The sequence below is a fragment of the Apus apus genome, chromosome 1 (assembly GCF_020740795.1).
Source record: "Apus apus isolate bApuApu2 chromosome 1, bApuApu2.pri.cur, whole genome shotgun sequence".
NCBI lineage: Eukaryota > Metazoa > Chordata > Aves > Apodiformes > Apodidae > Apus > Apus apus.
In genome coordinates, this window is record NC_067282.1 from 169977669 (window position 1) to 169985956 (window position 8288).

The window sequence follows — 8288 nt, forward strand, 5'->3', positions numbered from 1 at the left end:
AGTAGTGTTTCTTTTGATACTTGCAGCATGCAGTGCCCAGGCCTGCCAAAACAACCTCAACAAGCCTGTGAGCTCCTGAAGCTACTGTTGGCTTCAAAATACACGTCCAGTAACAACTGCTGGGCAATTACCTTGCCCAGTTGTTACTCTAATTATGGTGCAGGTTCATTAGAATTGCATAGAGTTTGTTCTGAATTACTACAGTTTTTCTCCTTTCCATCCGCGTCTTTCCAGAATGGAAATGCCAGTTCTACAGCATAACAGAATATTATGGTTGGAGTTGAGGGTTTGTTTGGTTTGGGGGGTATTTTGTTTGTTTTATGGCCATATTCTAAAACAATACCTGGCAGGATTTTGTTGGTTAGCCAATTAAAACAAAGCTCTCAGCAGCCATGGAAACTTAGGATAGAAATATATATTTTAAAGGCACCCTGGTTTTGTTTTTTTAAAATGCTAGGCCTGAGACGCAAACCAGTACATTGTTACCCAAACACTCAATTTTAGCACTTTCAGATAAAAAATTCATGCAGTCATTCAGAGGAAGGTAAACACTGCTGACGCATCAGTCTGCTCACCAGAACCTGACGCTTAATTTTGTTAGGCCTCTTGTTCTAAGGGCCACCATTCTCTTCAGAGCTGCCTGCTGAAAGCCTGGCAGAAGGCAAATCACTATAGCAAGGCAGAAGGAAAATACCCAATGAAGTTATGAAATCTGCCTTTTCGGCCACATAACTCAGCCGGTGGGACCCACTGGTGTATTCCACTCCTTGCAGCGAGGCCAAGCCATCCAGACCATGCCACCACAAAAGCCTGGCTGTAGAAGGAGCACTGTGGTGGTGACCCCCTACCTGCACAAACTTTGCCAAGCTTCCTGGTACAAAAGTGACATTTAGAAATTGGCAAAAGATTGAAAAGCGCACCAGTCACAACAGAAAGCTTCACTATCGTATCAAGAAGGATAAAGTCACAAGATCTATTTCTAATCTGTTCTTCAAATACGTGCGATTTTTAATCGATGAAGAAATCTCGTCGGCTTCCCTTCTCCCCAAAATGCCTCTGGCACTCGTGAATGAGGCTGCAGCGCCATCTCCTGGAAGACAAGAAGTTGCTGGAATTGCTCCTGAAATTTAATTTTCATTTAACTGTGTTTAAATAACCAGCTAATACAAGATTCTGCCATGACAGTGCAACAAGGTGAAGTAACTGGATGGACAAGCCTTTTCTTCCTTAGTAGACGTACTGTAAATGGTTATAATGAACATAGGCAGAGCCTGGATACTTTGATTTAAGCTATTTAGCCATTGGAGAGGAATAATTTATGCTCCATTTTACAAGGCAATAGCAGATTCACAATTATAGCATCAGCACTGGGAGAGCACAGACCTGCTCAAACAGATCTGGCCATTCGTTGAGCCAAATAGAAATTAAGGGGTTTCTGGTTCAGTTCAGACAGTATAAAACAGTCCAGAAAGCATGACATTAAAATACCACAACATAATAATACTTTCGATTTAAGTTTGATTTCTTTACAAAAAGACAAATAAGTTCATAGTAATAAAATCACTTTCACATAAAAATGTTTTTTTATATTTAATTTTAACTTTTAAAAATAAAATATTAATACACAGTTTTATGTAACATTGGAAAAATATTGGGAAAAAATATAAAAGAATTGACATTTTTTCGGATGACAGAAACAACGTTCACAAACATGATACTGCTCACTTGCATCTGGAAAAAACTCTAGGTTCAAAAAATTAAAACACTGAAAGACTGAAAAAACTGAAAAACTCACCCATTTTCAGACACATGTATCTAGTGGAGATTTTAGTCTGTTAAATTAAGAGAGACACTTGAAAGAGTAGTAAACACAGCTGCAGCTACAATATTATGTTAATATCCTTAATCTTGCAACTATATATAGTATAATACTCTTAGGTACTCATAACTTAGGTACACATAACTTCACTATGTGGCATAAAGAATGTACTTTTATTGAGGTTAGTACTGAAGTTATCACAAAGAAAAAATAATTGTTCCAAAGAATTAGCATTCCTTGTGTATTATCCCATTGAGTGGGATTGTACCCAGTGTGTTTGTTACCACAACCAACTGTACAGTTACCAGAGGAAAAAAAAAATAGTTACACGATTAAAACAGTTCAGTTATATAAAACATCTTTTCTTTCATTAGAAGGTTTCAGGGCTTGATAGTTGAGGCTCTTTCTGAAACATGAAAAAAAAAAAAAAAAGGAGGGGGAAGCTATTGCTATTTTTATTATGCAATCAGTGTAACAGTCTCAGGGCATGATGTCTTCCTCTGGAAAAACTGGTAGTGCCTGCAATCATGAACATTTTATTCAGAAACCTGTGTCAAATGGGTAGAGTTGGGGGCTACAGGAATACCTTGTACCTGATGCAGCATCTTGCTTTGGAGCACAGAAATAACCTTCAGCACTGTGCTGTATTTACCAGCATAAGATAGTGTATTTACTCACACAGCCAAGCAGAAACCTTGAGGTTTTTCTGTAGTAAAGGCGATTGATGAGCAATGAAGACAGACTTCACAGTGAATCAGCTCTTCTTCAGCCACACGATCAACTAGCTGTAAGAACAGATTTATCAAAGATGCTTCTGATGCCATTTTCAGATACTGTACTTTTAATAAACCCATTCCCACTACTTTGTCAAAGAAATATCTAATCTGAAAAACAGAGTGCATTAACTCTGACATCTTTGTAGTCAAACATACTATTCTGTATGCAGTCCTCAGACATTTCCTAGGGCTTCTATGCTTCTGTAGCATTAGCTTTGTCAGAAATTAATTCTGTTTTCATTGCTATGGGCTGAACTCTGGATAAAACCACAGAAAAGTATGCAAGATTTAATCAAGGCAAGTAAGACTGGTTTTTGTAGTGACACAAAGCAAACAAACATTCACAATAAAAGATGTCATCTGTTCACAATCCTGAAATGCATGTGTTGGAGCATTTCTCCTGTAAACCAACAGTATGGCAGCACAGAAACAACATTGTGACATTTAAGGGTAACTTTGCAAATGAATACTTCAGTCTTGTACTGTATTTTTTGCCCTTCCAAAGCACTACCTAGAAAGACTGCTGCTTGATCTGTTCGAGTACTAGCTGTAGTCTACAACAGTGGCAGGTCACTTGCTCAAGTGGGAGAGTTCTCCTTCAGAGATGATTTAAAGAGGTTGCTAAATAAGCCTGCAAATATATATTTTTTTTTTTTTTTAAAGCATAAGCATTCTTGATCTCAAAGCACTTTTACCAACTAGACTGTGTTAAAACCCAAATAAAGGAGATAAACAGAGTAAATGTTCTCCCACTTGCTCTTCACCACTTCTGAAGGCAGGAGGATCATCTGACTCAGTTCCTGCAGAATGTTTTAAATGATTCTGGGAATTGTGACTTGTGGTTGCTAGCTTTATTTATTAGCTTACACGGCAGCATTTTAAAGTTTCCTTTGTTGGAAACAGAACAGAAAAGTGTATCATCGTCCATGCCAAACAACTTCTCAATCATTCACATCAGCTACGTGAAGACACCAATACTCCACCCTTTTATTAGAGCTCAATTCGACCCACTTCATATGCCAAAATTAGTACCCTGTGAGAAAGCAGCACAGAGTTTAGTGTTTTGCTTTGGCTGCGCCCTGCCAAGGTACTAAAACCATCTTGTCCATGTACAACTTGTTTCACACTTCTGATTTTCATGATGAGATGTTTTTTGTAAACAAGTCGCAATGCAAACCAATGCAACATACAGCATTGAATAAAACAAGAACTCAGTACAACTCAATTTAACTTAGTATCTCCCTTTTAATAAAGACTAATTTTATCATCTTTGACTATCTTGCTTGACTTTGAAAAGTAATCAGGATCATGGGAAATACAATTTTAAAAACAAACAAACAAACAAACAAACAGGTCCATTTTTACTCTTCTGTCAAATGTGGCTAACATTTCAGTTTGGTATCTGTGTGAAGATCAGTAGCTGTGGAGGGAGAATCAAAGTAGCTCTTCCCATACGTTCCATCAGTAGGCAAAACTTAGCTGTTACAACACATTACAACTTCTTACTGGGAAGCTACTGTAGAGCTGTGTATTCGATACAGTGTTAAGAAAGTGAGGGACAAGAGAAAAAGTGACACAAAGCCACATTCCATTAGTTGTGCTGCACATGAAACAAATAGTTTTATTTTGTCCTCAGGTATGTTTTTAAATAAGGAAATGTGTTTATTTTTTAATACTTTAAATTCCAGTGAATTTTAGGTATATTGGATTTTCACTACAGAGAGGAATGGTTGAACTATGAACTTCCTCACAAATGGCATTTCAGTTGCATTTAAGCACAGGATCTCTCTGAAAAATCCCTCCATGTAACAGGTACTGTGTGTTGTCTTCATGCACAATGGAAATGTATAGTTATGGGAGATAAACCTCAGTCTTCTAGCAAATCACTCTGCTAAGGGCTGGAGAAAGAGAAAAAGGTCTTCTAGAGGACTTGAGATTACACCATCAAGAATCCCCAGCAATCACGTGATTAAGAGCCCAATACTTGTTCAGTTGAAGAAAGGCTGGAGTTTGAATGGAAGCTACTGTCATATGAGAATATTATTTTTTTTTCATCTATTAATAGAAGAACATTGGTAAGGAGTGAATTGGCAACTTTTTCTACTACAGGGGTATCTTTACTGCACTGAATCAAATGACAGCTTATTTTCTAAAGTCTGCAGCAGCCGTATTGACCTGCCTCCAAATGGTCAGGTGGGAGAAATCCACATATGAAGGGAAAAAACTTCTTCAGAATGAAAGAAAAAATAATCACAAAAATAATTTTAAAACTTTACTCCTTCAAATAGAAGTCTTTTCAGAATTACTGTGTACTTCTGTCAAAATACCTCTGGTTGGATATATGGGCTTTGTTTAGTTTTTATTAAAGGAAGCAGTAGGGAATAGCAATTAAACTTTTCAGTTCTGAGATCACTGAAGTTCACAGCTTGCTAATTATTTTTTTCCTTCTGTACTTCCCATTCTTTAAAAAAAAAAAAAAAAGATCAAAAGCAGAACACAAAAGAAAGAAGAATAATTTTAAATTAAAATACCTTCACTTTAAGATTTCATCTTCTCTTTCTTAGCACTGTATTTCAGGCAAGATCTTCCAGCCAGTGTCTGCAGGGTTCTCAGAAACAGGGTTTTTTTTCTCCTCTGGTTCAGGGTTATGCTTTAAACCACAATACACTGACTAAAATGAACAGAAATCTTTTTGTTTGTTTTGGGGGATAGATGACCTTTCTGAAGGCAGTTTTCTCCTCATCAACTATTATATGGTAACATTAAAGCCTCACGGGGTGGAAACAAATCCAAGTAAGTTTAACTCCCTTATCAAGACAAAATTGCCTGATCCTCAGAAAAGTACCTCTTGCAGAACATTTCCCCGCTTCACCAACACTGGTCATGGAAGATTAATTTACTTCATTATTCTCAAGAACTCCTCCCCCAAACTCAAGACACAATGAAAAATTATAAATGGATACTGTTGGAAAAGGTTAGTTTTAGTGTAAGGGCTATAACCCTATACTGAAGGGCTCTTCTGGAGCAGGGGGCTCTGCTCACTGTCACAACACCTGCCTGTTCATGTTCAACAGTGCAGCAAGCAAAGTTTTCCATCCACAGCAAGGAGGAAACAAGGACAAAAAGAACGTAATAAGATAACTACTATTTTTCATTTATCTAAAATTAACTGTAAGAACAGCAACAACAACAAAAAAATATGAAGTTCAGAGCAACAGGGAAATTAAACTCCAACGCTGCAGGCTTCACTGTTTGCTATGTGGCAGAAACAGGTGTCATTTCAATCAGAATGGACAAGATTAACGAAATAAAAACAAAACAAAACAAAAAACCCCACACTTCCAAGGCCACATGGTACCTTGCTTTTAAAGTCATTTCAAGGGGAGGTAAGGAAGGGCAAGTACCAGCAAATATGAGCACAGTTCCTAAATCACTATGACTAAGCAGTCCACCAGAGCAGGGTGAACTTGTTCCTAGCGTCATTACTGACTGTATCTGCTAAGTCAAATACAACAGTAGCAGATTTGAATTTTTAATACTTCTAATTTGATTTGACGAAACATTAATATAATCCTTCATTTGAGAGAAGCAGTGCTGCTTATATGTGTATGTACTGCTTTGTTAACCTCATAAAAATACAATCTGAAGGTAGTTCAGCTCTTTTTATTTTGCCAAATGCTATATTAAATGTAACATTTTCAAGGGAAATCGTATTTCAAAAATCAATTTACATGATTGAAGTGCAGCATTCTTAAGGTACTTGTAGTTTTCAATTTTTAATTTTATGAAATACCTCCCTTGCAAGGATGGCAAGATTTTTCATGGAAATCAGAGCATTAAGTACTTTTGAGATACAAAAAAATATTTTAAGGGCAAAAATGTACAATGTGAGGACTAACCAACCATTTCTATATTACAGTCAAGCTTATTAATTGGTTTCAATTGTCTGTGTACAAAATGATGAAAGAAAGTTCTACTCATACCAAACATCCGTTAAGAGCAGCCTTTCAGAATCCTGGTTTTGTTTTTAGTGAGAGTAATTTTGTATTATAGTTTCAGGTATTTAGCATTTAAAGAACACCTACATGTATTCCTGACACCATCACCAGAACTACCTGAACCCAACTGCACTAAAAGCAGAGATATACAAGATTTACCCAAATACTTGGATATACAGTGGGAAAAAAACAAATTCTCTTTCAATCAAGAGACCCAATGAAAGTCAGTGGAATGTGAAAACGCAACCTGATCAGATTTTGTAAAACTAATAAATAATTTCAGTAATTATGAACCTGTCTTCCTGCCAAAATAAACCAACTCCTACTTGGAGAGAATCATACTCTTAGAATTTCTGTAATTTACAGGGAAGACTAAATTCTTATATTCCCTCCTGCTTTATCAGTGGTCAAAGTGAAAACAACTCTCTTGCAAGAAAGCCCCACTAGGTAATATAGCTCAACCTTCTCTTCTCTCCTCAAGCTTGCTTCATTGCCACATATTATAAAAGAAAGTGAAGATGACTTTCATCCACCACATTAGAAGTTATGGTGGTACATAAACACACACCAATTTCTCCACTTCCAAGTATTTACTTACCATTGTCACCTACTCGGTTTATACATTTTAGCCTCACATTTCATCATACCATTCTCACACCTAGCTTTAGGTCTATAAAACATTTTAATGCATTCTGAAAACTTCATACAAAAGTTCTAAGATTAGTTTGACAACTAATTAGCACAACAGACTCTTAATTAGGAGGCCTGTATATTGCTGTAATTGAAGTAGATGAGTTATACAGCAAGATAAAATGCACTTAATTCCCAGCACTTTTTCTACCATATGGTTTCTCTCTAGAGCCATCTCATTCTTTTTCATGACATTTAGATATGTTGGTATGTTTAATCTCATTTATTTCTACTTCTAGAAGACAATTGTTACATTAGTATGAAGACTTCGGAGACAGATAAAACTACAATTTCAAAAATTTCTACAGCATTAAAATTGTTACTACTGAATGAACCCGTAGATCTCTTTGTTCAGGTCCTTTTATTGAAGTAAAATGCACCAAGTTCTGCCCTGCTTTTCCCAAGCTGCAAGCATGTAAGGTGAAGAATTTGCCCCAAATCCCAGTGCTCACAAGAAACTGTCTTTGAGGCCATAAAAATGTATGTTTGTTTAGTCACACAGCAGATTATGCCACGTATCCATGTAACAGGTTTCCAAAATATCAAACTAGCTAAAAAATACCTGCTAACTAGAGAAAAATATAATTCAGATTTGACTAAAAAAAAAAAACTTAAACAACTCAGGAATTGAATTAACCAAGTAATGGTAAGTCTCAATTTGAGGCAGTGGCTCCCCATCTTTTGCTATTAAATTCCCAAATCCAGTTCATTGTGGGACTGCCAGCTATCACTTTCTCATCCACTTTTACATCACCCCAGCATATTCATGACAGATTATTTTTTTTTCTGGTATCTGTTTGCTTTCTCCCTTAAGTCTTAAAGCCATTCCTTTTCCCATCTCACCAGAACACTGTATATGACACTTGCAGCACAATGATCTACTGGTGGTTCCATGTGCCAGAAAAGATTCTGACAGGCACAAAACGATGGCCTGGCATCTGGGTAACACTGTGTATTAGTGCCTTAACAAAAGCTGTTGGATGAAGGAGGCAGAAGCCTCTGAAG